Source organism: Lepus europaeus, chromosome 1 (assembly GCF_033115175.1).
Source record: "Lepus europaeus isolate LE1 chromosome 1, mLepTim1.pri, whole genome shotgun sequence".
Lineage (NCBI taxonomy): Eukaryota > Metazoa > Chordata > Mammalia > Lagomorpha > Leporidae > Lepus > Lepus europaeus.
Genome location: NC_084827.1, coordinates 63,772,902 through 63,791,747, shown reverse-complemented (window position 1 = coordinate 63,791,747; position 18,846 = coordinate 63,772,902).

The following is an 18,846-nucleotide window of genomic DNA, read 5'->3' as shown; positions in this document are numbered from 1 at the left end:
GGGAAGTAATGAAAGAGGAGAACTCATGCCTGCCTGTCTGAGATAAGTATGTACTCAAAGGCCTTCACAAAGCTGCACCAGAAATTTCCTCTTGTTCTACATGCACCCTGTGTTTACAGGGTTCCCACATAAGCATAGAATTCTCTAACAAATTATCTCTCACATTGTTTGAGATGGCAACAGTCCAGGCAGGATGCTCCCAACTGAACACTTGCCTGGCAACAGTACCTTCACCGATGAGCTGAAGCCAAGTCTCGTCTTGGGTCTCTAAGACCAATGGACTCGGCATCCTTGTTGCTTATGCAAATCTCACCCACTCAGCCTTTCAAACACTCCTGAGCTAGGTATCTAGCACTCCTCAAGGTCAACCCCAGTCTCTCAGACCTGGCCTTAGCCAGTGTGTCCCCGCTGCACCCTGGCTCACCCTGCACCTTGATGTTTCCCTGGACTCATCTTTTTGTCTTTCTTTGGGACTTCATGGTCCTCTTTGCCAAGGCTTCCTCCTTATTCTCTCACCTGTATGATGGGCTCTGCTGCTTCTTCCAAGATGGATGCTGATGTCTTTCCCAGTGCTGTGCACCCTCTGATCCTGACGATGAGGTAGGAGCCACTATCAATCCCAGCCACCTCCCACCGCACCTCTCTCCTCTCCTCTGCAGCTCCACCACCTGTTTTTCTGCTTGTCTCTCCCAGGAGAAGAGCAGCTGCTCACATCAGTTCCCCCTACCCCGTTCATCTTAGTGTTCCAGTTATTTCAGCAGAGCGACCTGCACAGTTGCTGACTACAGGAAGTTCAAGGAAAGAAGGATGGGAGTGAGGAGAAGAGGAAGGGAGAGGAAAGAAAAGGAGAGAGGGAGGGAGGGAGAGGGGCAGAGATAGTGAGGGAGGGAAGATTCTCCATTAAAATGCCTGCTACCCCTGATTAGAGGGGAAATATATGGACATTCAGCCAGCTGAAAGTCTGCAATCCACAGAGCCATGGCCAACAGGAGTTCAAGATCCAGTACTGACCTACTGTGCATGCCAGGTGTGTACGTGGCTCAGGCTCAGGCAGGCAGGATAAGCCATTCATCTACTGCATGAGGCGCACTGCTCTGAAACAGCCCACAAGCCCAAGTAAGAGTCAGCCTACAGATGCACTCTGGAGCCTGAACAGGAATTTGCAGCACAAAATGAAAGATGCGGCTGCTTTGCATGGTTGATGATCCTTAGGGGTGAAGTGTTACCTATAGTCAGGCCACATTACTAAGGGCGTAGCAGGACAGGGCCCCTGCTCACTGATCGGACCCTCAGCGAGTGGAACTTATGAAGGCTCTGAGGGGCAGGTGTCAAACCCTGCCCCCTCTCAAATCCTCTCATTCATGGAGACTATGGAGACAGCAGCACTGCCTCTCCACATGCAGCCAATCTTGGCGTCAGCAGAGTAGAACACTGCTCATAAGGGTAAAAAGACAGACAGATCTACATGCAGGGAGCAGAGACGCCTCTTTGGAAAATGGTGCAGATGAACTGAATGGGTTTCCCACCTTCTGACAGCAAGAAGTGAATAGCCTCTTAGAAAGGCTTGGAAATCTGCTGAGTAAATATAGAAGCTGGCATCACACAGAATTTGCTCCCTGGGAGGGAAGGGTCAGGAGAGAAATGAAATATGTGTTTGCCAGATGAGGAGTGGGTAGTATCACTGTGGCTTCAGCTACAGGCATGACTGTGGGAGACTGCTGACTTCATCATTTTCAGCAAATGATAAAGGAAGAGGAAGGAGGAAAACAAGTCACCCAGAATTTTAGAACTAGCCAGAAGCATGAGTAGAATTCAGAGGAAGAGCCAAAGTGTCCAGAATTCTGCAGGGTGAGCAGTCATTGGCTCTATCTATGTACCAAGGCAGGCTGCAATGAACTAGGGACCTGATCACCTGTCTGTGACTCCTGGGTAAGGAACACTGGGTTCTCCAGGTCTGTGAAGACGCATCATGCCTTTTCAGAGGACGGAGTCATGCATTACCTGTGTGACCTTCAGGTCATCAACAACAGGAGATAACCAGGTGCACACCATCTTGGCCATGGGGAGAAACAATGAGTGTGGATTCCATAAAGGCAGTCTGAGGGCTGAGGTGAAGCTGTGCCCTCCCTCCTATAAAAACAATAATATTTTGCAAAAAGAACTCTGGACATGAGCCATGTTTGCACCAATCTGGGGAGAATCCACTGAAGGACAACTGCTAAAGAGTGGAGCTCAGGACCACGTAACCTGTCACATCCTCATCCTCTCTAAGCCCACAGGAGCCTTGAAAACCAGCAGCCTAGAGGCAGGCAGTGGGGTTAAGCAGGTTGCCCCACCTCTTCAGACACCAGCTCCCACTTGAGTCTTGGCTACTCTGCACTTATAATTCAGCTTCCTGCTAACAAGTCTTGGAAGCAGCAGAGGATGGCACATCCACTTCTAATCCAGCTCTCTGCTAATGGCCTGGGAAAAGCAGCAGAAGATAGCACAAGTGCTTGGGCCCCTGCCACCTACATGGGAGACCTTGCTGAAGCTCTTGGCTTCTGCCTTTGGTCTGGCCCAGCCTCGGCCATTACAGCCATCTGGGGAGTGAACCAGCGAATGGAAGATACCTCTCTCTCTCTCTCTCTCTCTCTCTCTCTCTCTCTTTCCCCCCCACTTCCCCTCATCCCACTTCCCGCTCTAACTCTGACACTTTCAAATGAATAATTTTTTTTTAAAAAAAGAATGCTGGGTAACCACTTGAGGAATCCTACTATTAAAAAAAAAAGAAGGCAAAAAGAAAAAAGAAAAACAGAAAATAAAATTCCTTTTTTAAAGAAAGGAAAAAAACAAGCATAGCAGCAGTGAAAAACAAGGGTAGATTTAGAGTATTTAGAAAGAAGTTCCATCCTCAGAGCATCATTACTAATTGATCTGTCTCACAGGGCTGTAAGAAAACAAACCATTCACAAGCCATTTATCAAAACAGTAATGGTTTAAATGTCCTAGCTGTTGGAGGCTGTGATGCCAATTAGGGAAAATGAGACCCTGACCAAAGCGTTGAAGGAAGATACATGGAAGACAAGGCCAGGGGTGAGGAGGGGTGTTTGGAAAAACTCTGACTTCTTTTCCAGTTTCATTAAGGTATAATTGGCAAAAATTGTATATATCCAAAGTATGTAGTGTAATGTGTTGATATATGTGTACATTGTGAAATGATGAAATGAAGCTAATTAACACATTTATGACTCACATAATTACCTTACTTATGTGTGTGATGTGAACAGTTAAGATCTACTCCCTTCACAACTTTAAAGAATACAGCACATATTTATTAATTACAATCATGCCACTAAAAACCAGGTCTCCAGAATTCACTCATTTGAACACTGAAAGTTCATACCCTTTGACCAACATCTCCTCACTTCCTTTGCCCGCAGCCCTGGAAACCTACAATTCTACTCTGTTACCACCATGAGTGATTTTTAGATTCTCACATACAAGTGAGATCATGTAATTTTCATCTTTCTGTGCCTGGTGTATTTCACTTAGCATAATGCCATTGTTGATGTTGTCACAAATGACAAGATTTTCTTTTTTAAGGCTGAAAGACAATTTATAATATACAAAAAATACACACATAATGCATCACATTTTCTTAATGAATTTATCTGTTGATGGACATGTAGGTTGTTTCTGTGTCTCTGCTATTGTGAATAATGCTGCAATGAATATAAAAGTGCAGATATCTTTTTGAGATACTGATTTTATTTCTTTTGGATATAATCCTAGAAGTAGAATATAAATTTCAAAAATCACCAACAATATAATTAGCAAATAACTCAACAATACGCTAAAAGGATCAAATGCCATGAACATATGGTGTTTGCTTCTGGGATGAAGTGATGGATTAATGTAAGTAAATCAACAAATGTAACACACCACACTAATGAAGAGCAAAATTCATATAATCATCTTATGATGGCCTCAAAAATATGGTAAAATCATTTGACAAGACATCATCATTTCATAATTAAAACTCAACAAATTATATGTAGAAGGAATGTACCTGAACACAATAAAGGCCACCATCACAAACCCACACCTAATATCATACTCAACAGTGAATGTTGAAACTTTTCCTCTACAATGAAGAGCAAGACAAGTATTCTCATTCTCACTACTTCTATTCACTATATGTAATGGAAGAACCAAAGAAATTAGTCAAGAAAATAGATAAAAGGCCTATCTACCAGAAAGGAAGAAGTAAATGCATTTTCTAGATGTCTTCTTCTGACCACTATAAAAGATGACAGTCAATGAAACAATCACAAGAATGTGTATTGATTGATGTAGACTGCATAAGGACATAACTACATGGAAATAATAGCACAAAAAATAGGGAAGAAATGCAGCTATATAGGAGCAAAATGTCTATATACAATTGAATTAAATTAGTATTAATCTAAGTTAGATCATCATATATCAAGATGCTAAGTGTAATGTCCAGGGAAGCCACCAAGAATAATTCAAAAATTATACAAAAGAAAACAAGGAAGGAATTGACATACTGCATTAGAAATTATTTACTCAGGATAAGGTAATAAGAGAAAGACAGAAAATCAAAGTTGGTAAGACTCACAGAAAACAAATAGCAAAATAGTAAACATAAAGTCTACCTTGTCAGTAATGATACCAAATATAAATGAATTATGCACCTCAACTAAAAAACAATTTTAATACATTGGGTAAAAAATATAAACATTATCCAGGTATATTCTGTATATAAGAGACACACTGTAAAAGAAATGAATAGATTGAAAGTAAAATGACAGGACACAACGTGCAAACAAGCAAGAGCTGCCTATCCCAACACCAGGTACAATATGCTTTTTATTACACTTTCTGTTGATTACCATAAGGAGAATAGATTTCATGTATTTAATAGATATGATTCTCGGAATGGGCAAGATGGCGGAATAGGAAGGGAGCACACTATTAGTCCGGGGAGAGACAGTTTAATAAAAGTGGAGATACTGCAGGGTTCAAGGAAGAGTAGGGGAAGAAACAGCAGAGGAAACTCCTCCAGAACTAGTGATTCACAGTGGACCTGCGTGGAGAGCATGGGAGCCCAAGTTCAGGACAACAGCTGCAGAATCAACAGAATCAACACACCAGCGCTGGAACGCGAGGTGAGCCGAACCTCAATAGCCCGAGACACCAGCGGGAAAGCAGAAAGAGGACACTAGAGGGAATGAGGCTTGAAACCCCGTGGGGAAAATTTCACCAGGCTAACTAGAAGAGAGAGAGGAAAAAAAAAAGTGACAAATACGGACACGAGTTTCTCTCTCTCCGCTCACCCCTGAAAGGCGAGCAAGACAAAGAGCAGGCGCCATTTTGGACATACGTCATAAGCAGGGCAACCTCAGGTCTGCACCGGCCCTGAGCCTAGCAGAAAAACCTGACTCTGGGTGGGGGTGTGTGTGTGTGAAATAACAGGAGATTAGGATCTAACTTGGCAACCCAATGGGAGACTGCAGGAGAATTGGAGCCCACACTGAGGGCAGCAGAGATTCCCTGTGTGGTCCTTGGGAAAGAGCTTCCGATCTCTGGCTCCTGTGGGTATATCATTCACCTGCTAACTACCTCCAATTCCATTCAGCTGTGTGGAATTACTTCCCTTTTGAATCAAAAAAAAAAAAAAGAAAGAAAGAAAGAAAAGAAAGAAAGACAGATTTACCACACCTAACCTGGGAGTGTCACCTTTGGCACACCCTCAAACCTGAGGAACCAAACACAGCTCTCAGGCCACACTCATCTCAAGCCTGTAAGGCTCCATCGAAAGCAGACAGTCCACTTAACCTAGAGCCGTAGTATAACAAGAAAAAACACCACAGTGAAGAAACCAAATATCTCGAACATGCCAAACAACAAACGCAAAAACCGAGGTAACAAGAACAAATAAGACACTATGACACCCCCAAATGAAAAAGACACCCCAATTCAAGATTATGAAGATGATGAGATCGAAGAAATGCAAGAAGCGGATCTCAAAAAATTGATAAGAACATTAAGAAGTTCTCAAAAACAAATTCTTGAACTACAGAAATCCTTCATGGACAAGATAGAAAATCTCTCTCATGAAAATGAAATATTAAGGAGGAATCAAAATGAAATGAAACAACTAGCAGAACAAGACACTGTGATAGTGACGAGTGAAATGAAGAGTTCAATAGATCAAATGACAAACACATTAGAGAGCCTTAAAAACAGAATGGGTGAAGCAGAAGAGAGAATATCAGACTTAGAAGACAGAGAACAGGAAAGGAAACAGGCAAACCAAAGAAAAGAAGAGGAAATTAGAAATCTAAAAAATATTGTCAGGAATCTACAGGATACTATTAAAAAACCCAACATTAGGGTTCTAGGAGTTCCTGAAGGCATGGAGAGGGAGAAAGGATAAGAAGGCATTTTCAGTGAGATACTAGCAGAAAATTTCCCAGGTTTGGAGAAGGACAGAGGCATCTTAGTACAGGAAGCTTATAGAACCCCTAATAAACATGACCAAAAGAGATCCTCACCACGACATGTTGTAATCAAACTCACCACAGTGAAACATAAAGATTCTAAAATGTGCGAGAAATGTCAGATTACTCTTAGAGGATCTCCAATTAGACTCACAGCAGACTTCTCATCAGAAACCATACAAGCTAGAAGGGAATGGCGAGACATAGCCCAGGCACTAAGAGAGAAAAACTGCCAGCCCAGAATATTATATCCTGCAAAGCTCTCATTTGTGAATGAAGGTGAAATTAAGACTTTTCATAGCAAACAGAAACTGAAAGAATTTGTTTCCACTCGTCCTGCCCTGCAAAAGATGCTTAAAGATGTGTTACACACAGAAACACAGAAACATGGTCATCAATATGAAAGAAGGTAAAGGAAGGAAACCTCACAGCAAAAGATCACAGGAAGCTCAATTTCTCTTTGACATAGAATTAAACTCTGATGCTCTGTTAAAGCAATATGTTAAAGTAATCTATTATGTTCTCTTGATGTCTGTTAAATTCTAATTGTTCAAAAACAGCTGCATTTTTATTAAGAGCTATGGGTTATTTAAATATGTGCTTATTTTCAAAGATTTGAATAATCACCTTGTAACAATGATCAAATTTGGTCTATGTTATGTCATGATTTTAAGGAATCTTATTTCAACCAGATATTTTGGATTTTGAGCCTTCTTGGCATTCTTGACAGGCATTCAAAAAAAAAATCAAAGTTCCAAACAATCTGGACTCTAAAATTTCCAGTAAATCTTGGACTTTGGTTTTTCCAGTTTGGGCCCAACTGAAAAAATCGAAGAACCTATGTCTCTCATCTTATAGAGATACCAACTAATCAGGCTATTTGGATTATATTAGAAGTACTGTCAAGATATGACGTGTTACTAAATTTTAAGTTTCTATAATGGAAAATGCTATTAATACAAATGTTTGAGAATTAAAAAGTCTAATGATCTTTTGTTACTAGACATAATAGTTATCTTAATGAGAAAGCCCCAGAGGCCTAAAGCGTTAAATACTTGTAAAATCCTACAGGTGCTTTCAAAAATACTGTGAAGTAAGCAAGTGCCTCTTGTTGGTTGATGAGTTTATACTTTTAAACATGGCGACTTAAAGTCTTTTGTCATCCACAGTTATATATGATGTGCTGCTCATAAAACTAAAGCGTTGTTGGTTCTGTGTTTAGCTGTCCTCCTATAGGTTCCTATGGACTTTTTCCAGCCACTTCTATTGTATTCAGTACTTTGAGATGGCTCTGTAAACAGATGAAGCCAATAATGTATTCACAGTACCAACTGAGAGAAAGTATGGTTAACTGAGGTTACTAAAAACAAAAATCAATTCAAATCAATTGGCAATCTACAAAAGAGTTAAAGATTTTAAAGGCTATTATTAAAATTGCTATATTGGTCTATTATGTTATGTTATATGTGTGTACATAATGTATGTCCACATGGGAAAATTTTATTAAGCATTTTATTTCAATTGGCTTATAGATAAGATTGTCCATAAATTTAAGCTGCTAAAATCAATCAAAGATACATTTTAATTTGTGGGACCTGAATCTGTGTATCATATGTTTTAGACTTGTTGGTAGAAAGAAACTAAAAACATTTTAGATGGTTGTGCTTAAGTTTACTGGTTAAACAAACTACACCATGTTAGATATTTAAGAGGTGTTTTCAAATACATGATTCTTAAAATTTATAGAAGGCATTGGACCTCCTGGTAAATGTTTTCTTAAGTTGTTATCTAATGGTTGAAACGGTTTGCTAAGTATTCATGCAATATTGCTATTGTCAGCAAGCGATCTAGGACTTGCTCCCTCATTTCTCTATTCTAAGCCCAACTTCTTCTTTCATTTCTCTATTCTCTTCAAGGTAGGAAACTAATTCTATTATGTAGGAATTTCTAGGATGCGCAATTTAACCTTTAGACCTTATAAAAGAGATGACTAACATTTTTCTGTAATAGCATAGCCAAAATAAGAGCTTAAATAATAACCTCATAGCTAGATTCACTTCGCCATCAGCGAAGTATACAGTAAGTAGAAAAAACCTCCCTTTCAGACCAAAGGGAAAGAAAGTTTTAAAGTGAGAATATAATTTTCCTCATGGGCATTGTCTACCTTAGAAAAACTACTACAGAACATGCCTGTGACTATAGACTTGGAGTTCAGGCCACTGAAGATTAGAGATGGGACTTGGGCACTCCCTTCCTTGACTTGCATCCTCTGGTCTGCTTTAATACAAACCAGGAGGAAAAGAAAGCTAGGCATCAGAAGCAATGGGTGGCAGGCCTATTAATGGCTGATCTGTACAGTGATCTGCCCTCAAGCAGACCCAACAGGCTAGTCCACTGCAGTGGCTTTCAATGTGGTAAGCCTGGGCTTCAGCAGAAGTCAGCTTGTGAAGAGCCCTGGCAGCTCTGCCAAGAGTTGCATCACTGGAAATGGACCTGCCCTGGAATCGAAGGATGCCCAGGTCAGAGCCACAGATCTTATTGGCTCTAAGCTGAAAAGCCCTTCACTCAGCCCAGCTTCCAAAGTGACCACTGCAGCTGAGGGGACGGTCAAGTAGGGTCAGCAACATTGCAGGCAGAACTGTAAATTTCTTGTTAGAGATGCCACCTGCCTTTACCTAGCCAGCTCTCCTCCCAGGCCAGCTTAATGAAAGTCAACAGAGTGCCTTCCCTAGGAGGTTCACACCTCCCTTAGGATGTACTCCATGTGAAGAGATCGATGGGTCTGGGCCTCTTAACTTACAAGGCCTAAAGCCCAACAGATTATTATCAAGCCCCTTCTATCAGGTTCTATTTGCCTCTCAATCAGAAAACTTCATTGTAGCTTAGACAGCACCTTTCTTAGCTCCTCTAATAATGACTCTGTCCTTTGTTCTAGACCCTGTCTAGCGCACTTGGGCCTCATTCCTTCATAATCATAACCTCTACTCTACCACCAATGGCTCTACTCCCAACCTGTGTCTACTGATGGTCCTCTTCCCCACTTAATGCTGTATAATTGTTCAGACCTGGTTAATGCCACTCTTAGGATCATTGGGTTACTATCCTCACCCTGTCTTTTATGACCTTGTCTAAATATGATCAGAGTTGGCGAACTTGGAAGGCTTCCATAGCCTTGGCAACTCATGACGACAGCCTAGGGTGGTTACTGGTGCCATAAACTCCAGTGTCAATTTGTTGGGTCAACAACAGGAGTCACTGGGCACTTGCTCCTCATGTGGGATCTCTGTCCTTAATGTGCTGTACATTGTGATTTAATGTTATAACTAGTACTCAAACAGTATGTTTCACTTTGTGTTTCTATGTGGGTGCAAACTGTTGAAATCTTTACTTAATATATACTAAATCGATCTTCTGTATATAAAGAGAATTGAAATTGAATCTTGATGCAAATGGAAGAGGAGAGGGAGCGGGAGAGGGGAGGGTTGTGGGTGGGAGGGAAGTTATGGGAGGGGGAAGCCATTGTAATCCATAAGCTGTACATTGGAAATTTATATTCATTAAATAAAAGTTAAAAAATAAAAAATAATAGATATGATTCTAAGAAAATAATAATGCTTTACTTCCTCTCTCCCTCCTCCTTCCATTCTTTCTATCTTTTAATTTTTGAGATAGGATACTTTTTTTGACAGGCAGAGTTAGAGAGAGAGAGAGACAGAGAGAAAGATCTTCCTTTTTCCGTTGGTTCACCCCTCAAGTGGCTGCTACAGCCGGCGCGTTGCAGCCAGTGCATTGCACCGATCCAAAGCCAGGAGCCAGGTGCTTCCTCCTGGTCTCCCATGTGGGTGCAGAGCCCAAGAACCTGGGCCATCCTCCACTGCAGTCCCGGGCCACAGCAGAGAGCTGGACTGGAAGAGGAGCAACTGATACAGAATCCAGTGTCCTGACCGGGACTAGAACCCTGGGTGCCAGTGCCACAGGTGGAGGATTAGCCTAGTGAGCCACGGTGCTGGCCGAGATAGGATACTTTTAATTTACTTTATAATCACAGACTTAGAGCTCTTATAACTAAAGAGTTCTACAAGTGAAAACATGCTTTATCTTATTTTTTAAATCAGAGTAACAGAGAAAGAAAGGGAGAGACACAGAAGTTTTCCATCTCTCATTTGGGTCACTCTCCAAATGACCAAAACAGCCAGAGCTGGGCATCTGAAGCCAAGAGCCTGGAACTTCTTCCCAGTCTCCCACATGGGTTCAGGGACCCAAGCTCTTAGGGAATCCTCTACTGCATTCCCAAGCACATTAGCAAAGAGATGGATCAAAAGTGAAGCAATTGGGAGTCAAATCAGTGTCCACATCGGTTGCTGATGCTGTAGGCTGTGGCTTAACCCTGTACACCACAATGCCAGCCCCATAAAAATATGCTTTAACAACATTGTTACTGAAGACTTTTTTGTAAGCATAAAGATAGTTAACCAATCAAGATGATACAATCATAAATATATGTGAAACTAATAATATAATCACAAAATACAAGAGAACAACCTGACAGAATCAAAGAAAGACATAGTAATTTAACAATAATAGCAAAAGACTCCAAGAACTCCCTTTTAATATTAACTATAACAACTAGACACTACATGGAAAGACTGAGCACTAGAGAGAACTTGAATAACACCATGAAACAACTAGACCTAGAAAACACTGATAGAACATCCATCCAACAATAGCAGAATACACATGATTTTCAAGAACCCATGGAACATTTTTCAATATGAACCATATCCCAGTACATGAAAAAGCTTCAATAAGTTTACAACAATTTCAATTATGCAAAATATTTTTTCACCATATGAGTTAATCAGGAATCAATGGCAGAAGGATAGTTGGTAAATTCACCACTATGTGGAAAGTGGTATCACACTCCCACACAACCAACAGATCAAACAATAAATCACAGGTAAATTTGAGCAATGTTTTGAAATAATCGGAAGGGAAACTATGATATCCTAAAAGTTATGGTACATAATTGAGAAAGTTTTATACCTATAATGTATATATTTTAAAAACAGGAAAGTCAGATACAGATGGTTTCCAACTGACAATATTTTGATTTCTTATTTTTCAACTTTAGTGTACAAGCAATCCAAATTTGTCAGAAACCATTGTTTGAGTTTTGAATTTGATCTTTTCCTGTGTTACTGATATACTCTAATGATGCTGAGCAGCAGTGAGCACAATTAACCTATGATGGTCAGCAGATTAGGCATATCCAAGGTGTATTGACTATAATTTTTCAACATACAACGGGTCTATCAGGAGATAATCTCATCATAATTCAGGAGCATTTGTACATAGAAACAGTAGAATAGTGGTTACAATGAAGGAGAGAACGGAAAGATATAAGCCAAAGGGTATCAAGCTGCATTTATGGAAAATGACCTGTCTAGAATGTCTAGAGATATTATGCCCACTATGAGAACTATAGTCAATATTATTGCACTGTCTAATGGAAATCTGCCAAGAGAGTAGGTTTTAGGTGCTCTTAGCCCCCTGCCCCCAAACACACATAGGTAACTATGTGATGTGATAGATATTTTAATTTGCTTGACTGTGCTAATCATTTCACCATATAAATCAAAATACCATGTTGTACATCTTAAATATACATAACAAAAATTAGAAAGATGTAAAATCAATGTTAACATTCATTCTTTGGAAACCAAAAAAAAAAAAAACTAAAGCAAGGTCAAAGTAAATATTAAAGTGGTCCTAAGTCAAATAGAGAACACAAAAATGCCAAAAGTTAATTCTATGATCAAAGTCAAGAAATCATCTAGAACACCAAGAACAAAATAAAATAACACATTAAGAATGGAAGAAGGAACATTCTTACTGAATGATGTCACAGATATTAAAGCAAGGAGAGAGAGGAAAAGGATGGAATGGGGAGAAAGGAAAAACAATGAAGGAGGAAGGAAAGAAGGAAGAAAGGATGGATGGAGGGAGGGAGGGAGAGAGGGAGGGAAAGCAAAAGAAAACATATTGATGTGAGAAGGTAAGTAGCTGGAGGGAGGAGCTGAGTTTTCACAGCTGTGGGTGAGCTGCATGGTGGTGTAGCCATGAACTGGCAGTTTCAGCCAACCCATTCAGCAGCAGGGGTGTTCTGCAGTTTCATATCCCTGGCTTGACCTGCACAGGGTAGCTCTGGGGCCAACCCCAGTCTAGCAGGCCAGCCTAGCCTGCATGACAGCACCCCTCAGGCTGGGCCTGCCTTCTTTGCACCATCAAGCCCCACTTCCTTCAGAGTGTTGGAAACTGCAGGTTTCACAATGTTGCAAACTTAGAACCAGCACCAGCTGAAAACATCCAACATGGCTCCAGGGTGTGTTCCTGCCATAACCTTTAAGTCATTATCATGTCATTGTAATAAAATTACCAAGGCTGGCACCACCACTCCCATCATGCATCTGATGACATGACACTTGGAGTATTTCCCAAACAGGGCTTAGGATGAGGGTACTCAGGTTTCTGCCCCCTTTTGAATGTTCAATTATTCTCCACCCTCTCCAAAACCACTCTCTCTGCCTTCCAATTGTACAGTCTGAAACGTGTGGACAGACAGGGTTTTCTTTGATTTGAATTTTTTCTATGTTTGGGATCTTTTTGTGTTTTAGTGTTTTACTTCTTTTTTCTTTCAGGCTTGCCTGAACTTTTCCTTTGCTTGGAATAAATCCTGTTTCCCCACACATCTTTATGCCTCCACTTGGATTATTTTATGTGTGCAGAAAAGAAAATGGAATAAATACAGACAGGGACCCCACTGCCCACAGCAGTATGAAGAAATCTATGGCAATAAATTTTTAAAAAGAGGTAAGCTAGATGAAATGGACAAATACCTAGAGAGAATTAGCTTCAAAAATTGAAGAAAAAATAGAAATGTGACTAAACCTACAACAAGTGAAAATACTGAATTCATAATTTTAAAATTTCCCACAAATAAGGCACATGTTGAGATGGCTTCACTGGTGATTTTTATCAAACATCTCAAAGGAAATAATAACCATCTTTCACAAACTCCGTCTTAGATAAGGGAGCATGTCCCGAGTCATTAGCTGACATGAGAATGAGACAAGATATTCAGGAAAAAAGAAATAAGTATCTCTTGTGAATATAGATGCTAACACCTTCAGTCAAATAGTGGCAAAAAGAATCCAAAAAAACAAAAAGAGATTGTAATCATATATATCAGAGAAATGTAAGTTCGTGTGTGGAATAACATGGTATAAAATTAATTAATGTAAGAAATTATACTAATAGAATTGGGGCATAATCCATGATCTAAAATCTATCTCAATAGAAATACAGAAAGCACTTGACAAAACCTAGCATCAATTTGAAATTTTGAGAAGAATGCAACACTAGGAATAGAAAGGAACTTCCTGCATGAGTAACCTAGATCTAAGGTCCTCTCTCATTGTTTTTATCTGACTTTATCCTAGGGGTCAGTCTAGGGCAACTGGAAAAGAAAAATAATAATAAAGGACCTCAATATTGAGATAAAAGAATCAAATCTGCCTCTAAGTATAGATTATACAATCCTATATGTAGAAAGTCCTAGAGAATACACATCCACAATCTATTAGAACAAGAAACAAATTCAAAAAGGTACAAGATCACTATACAAAAAGTCAATTATATTCACCACCAATGAGCCATCTAAAAAAGAAATTTTAAAAATTATGTTCATAGTGCCACCAAAAAGACAAAATACTTTTGAATAAACCCAACAAAAGCGGTGCAAAATTTGTACAGTGAAAACCACAAACATTGTTGGAAGAAATCAAAGGTAGAAATAAATGAAAAAGAATTTCAGGTTTATAGATAACAAGACTAAGAAAACTTAATATTTTTAAGATGGCATATTGATCTAGGTTTCAAGTCTAGATTCATTATCCAGATTTTTTTAAGATGGAAAATTGAGCTAGATGCAACACAAGCTCTACCAAAATTCCCATTGCATCTCTTTGCAGAAATAGAAATGTTGGTCCTAAAATGCAAATGGAAATGCAAGGAATGAAGAGCCAAGTGATCCTGAAAAAAAAGACCAAAATTGAAGAACTATCATTTCTCAGCTTCAGAACTTACTACTACTGTGCTATAGTAAATAAGACTGTGGCATAAGGATAGACATATAAATCACTGGGACAGAAGTGAGACTCCAATGACCGTTACATTTGTACTCAATTGATTTTTTATTTGGGTGTCAAGATAATTCAGTGGAGTAAAGCAATAGTCCTTTCAACAAATGGTGCTGGGAAACAGGACTCACCTCACATCATATGCAAAAATTATTAAAATGCCTAATACTCCCAAATGTAAAATCAAAAGCTACAAAATGCTTAGAGGAACACTCAGGAGTAAATTAATTCATATGACCTTGAGTTTGTCAATAATTTCTTAGATATAACACCTAATTTATAAGCAACATTAGAAATGGAACAAACTCGGAGAGAGCAAATGGGATCAGAAAAATTGACGCTGCCATTTTTGGAAGACACAATCTGCCACAGTGTGTGAAATTAAATTCTTAGTGGGACAGAGAATTGAGGTTACTGGAGATGCTCCTGCCTTGGACATTATTGAACTCCAAATTAGAAGCTGAGATTTCTGGACTCCATTCCAAATTCTGGTTTGAAAGTCTGTACTTGAACCAATTTATGTGATAATTATTTATTAGCTAGTGCATCTAGCCCATCATTGGTAAATTGATTGACTTGTTCTAAGAATCAAAACAACTGAAATGGCTATGGAAGGGGAGAGTGGGCATTCCATCTAGTCACAAGGCTCTGGAACCCAGCGCATGAGCACGCGTTGTCCAAGCTGAACAGCTCATCCCAACTTCAGGATGTGAAAGTTCTACAAGACAATGCAATAAGTGTTAAATTAAATATTAAAGATCACCAGGACAAGGAAAAGTGTGGCTGACATTATTGGGGTGGAGATGGACCTATGCTTTAAAGCATGCAAATCAACTTGGAAGTCAGGATTTTTCTTGTGTTTGTTTCCTTCTGTCCTGTCGGGAATGATAAGCAAACAGACCCTGGAGTGTATGAAACAGTAAGAACTTAAAACAAATACATGCGAGTGGACGTGGAGTATATGAGAAGTGGGACAAGGGAGAAAGTGTTTCTATGTGGGGCCCTGTTGTTTGAAAAAGCATGGATCTGACTGGGACTGCAGAGCCCAAAACTCCAACCTACCCTGCAGTGAGAAAGAAAGATGGACAACTCCAGGGAGGAAGCAGTTTAAGTTTGCCCACCTGTAGCCATTAATCCAACCATATTCATTAAGCCAGTGGCCCTCACAATCACCACTGTCACCCAGAAGTGCACCAATGCTCAAGTATTTAATATACCAGCCTTCCATCAGTAAATATTCCCAGCCTCAAGAAAGACTCCCACCCTGACTATGGGGCATAATTGATTATACAGTGACCAATTTCCTGGCAGTTAATCTAATTGATTGCATTGGCCAACCTTAGTCAGCAACTGCTGAGAATTTATAATTATCAACTCCTGAAATCATTTATCAGAATACCAGGGGAGTGGCAAAAATAATAGTGCTACACTTTCTAGAACTGATTAGATTTAGCCTCCAATTGCAGAGAAGAGACAAATAGCTTTTCTCTGCAGGGTTCACAAGGTGGCCAGGACAAAAAGCTGGTGACACTACACATAGAACCCTGACTGTGCTAATTTATCAATGTCAACCTAGTAGGTACCTTTGCATGCATGAAGAAATGGCATTTCTTGATTCTTGACTGACACAGTCTCCTAGTTCTCATCTTTATTCTGTGAAACAAAACTTGATTTAATAAATATTTACAAAGTAGCTTCTAAGAGTCAGGCATTGAAATAGATAGAGGTGAGTAAGTGTGCATCTTGCTTGGATCTGTCTTTAGTGCTGCCTTTGTTTTTATTTTGCTGTAATTAAGATGTAGATATTACCTCCTGCTTCAAACATTTCAGTGGTTCCCCACTGTCTTCAGGAAAAAGTCCAAACTCCTTGATACAGCATCTCAGTCTCCTTCATTGGATTATATCCTTTCCTTGCCAACTTATTTTCTTCTCTTGCCTGCTCACCCCCAGATCCCATGCACTGAGCCAAGAGTTCTTGCCCTAAGATGTGTGAGCATTCCAGATTCCCTAGCAAGTGCCTGCTTGTGTATCTAGATCCCAGCATAAGGTCAAGAGCTAAAGGACGATACAGGTCTGCAATAGGATTTCTCTTATTATAGGGGAGGAAGCAAGAATGTCCCATTTCGCTCTTCATCATAAATATTATACTCAAAGCCTCAATCAATGGAATAAAAATAAATAGGAGGGCTACAGATCAGAAGTTTTAAAATGAAACTATCTTTATTCACAGATTATGTGATTACCCATGAATAAACCACCAAAGAATCTACTGAAAACAGCATAGGGGACCGGCGCTGTGGTGCAGTGGGTTAAAGACACAGGGTGCAGTGTCGGAATCCCATATGGACTCTGGTTCGAGTCCTGGCTGCTCCTCTTCCCATCCAGCTCTCTGCTATGGCCTGGGAAAGCAGTAGAAGATGCTCCAAGTCCTTGGGCCCCTGTACCCACTTGGGAGACCCAGAGGAAGCTCCTGGCTTCGAATCAGCTCAGCTCTGGCCATTGCAGCCATTTGGGGAGTGAACCAGTGGAATGGAAGACCTTTCTCTCCCTCTCTCTCTCTCTTCCTCCCTCTCTCTTTCTCTCTACCTCTCTGTAACTCTGTCTTTCAAATAAATAAAATAAATCTTTATAAAAAAATCCTAAACTAAAATGCAAATACAGCAAAGTCAGAGGCCTAAAGGCCAAAATATAAAAGTTAATTACTTTCCTAACACCAGAAATGAATTATTGAAATTTAAGATAATACCATTTATAATAGATTCAAACAATGACATAGTTACATATCTAAAAGAATATGTACAAGATCTATAGGGGAAAATTATGAAACAATTAGGAAATAAGTTAAAGAAAAATTAAAATTACTATTAAAGTGTCAATTATGCCTAATTTACTGTATTAATTCAATGCAATTCTCATACAAAATTTCCAGGAATATATTTTGTAGATACAGATAAGTAGATTTTAAGTTTTAAATACAAAGTCAAAACACCTGGGATAGCCAATAAGTTACTGAATATAAATAAGCATCCAGTACTTACTTCCCTATTTTAAGAATTGTTATAAATTTTGACTAATAAAGACAGTACAATATTAGGGGATAAAATAGACACATCTATGAATGGAGCAGAATAGCAAGCCCCAAAATAATCACATGCAAAAGTGGCCGACTGACTATTGACAAAGGCACAAAGTCAATGAGATGAAAAAAGAATAGTTTTCAACAAAAGGTGCTAGAACACACATGTACACAAAAGAGAGAAGTCACAGATCTTATACTTTACATAAAAATTAATTCTGAATGTACCAAAATTACAAATATTTTAGAGTCATGGAAGAAAATCTAACTAACCTTGGATTTGATGGGTTTTCAGAAACAACATCAAAGTCATCACCCAAGTATGAAAAAAAATTCATAAGTTCAGCTTTGAGAAAGACACCATTTCATTCTCTTAAATGAAAAACTAGGCCACAGACAGATAAAATATCGACACAATCTATATCTGATAAAGGACTTCTGTGTATTAGAGGTATTCAAAAACTCAGGTAAACTGGATATTATGAAAAAACTATGCATGGATTTCAAATATTTTGGACAGAGGGCCGGTGCCATGGCTCACTTGGTTAATCCTCTGCCTGCGGCGCCGGCATCCCATATGGGCACTGGGTTCTAGTCCCAGTTGCTCCTCTTCCAGTCCAGCTCTCTGCTGTGGCCCGGGAAGGCAGTGGAGGATGGCCCAAGTCCCTGGGCCCCTGCACCCGCATGGGAGACCAGGAGGAAGCACCTGGCTCCTGGCTTCGGATCGGCATAGCTCTGACCATAGCGGCCATTTGAGGGGTGAACCAACGGAAGGAAGACCTTTCTCTCTTGTCTCTCTCTCTCACTGTCTAACTCTATCTGTCAAATAAATTAAAAAAATGTTTTGGACAAAATACATTTATCTTTTAAGCCCATTTTCAAAAACTTTTTGAAGTACCCTTAAAACTCAGCAATAAAAAAACAAAAAATTAATAACTAAAAACTAACAACAGATATCAACAGAAAGCTTAAAAGAGAAATAAAGTGGGCGGCATGCAGCTAGCCCAGCAGTTAAGACGTCTCTTGGGACACCCACACCCCATGTCAGAGTGCTTGAGTTGGA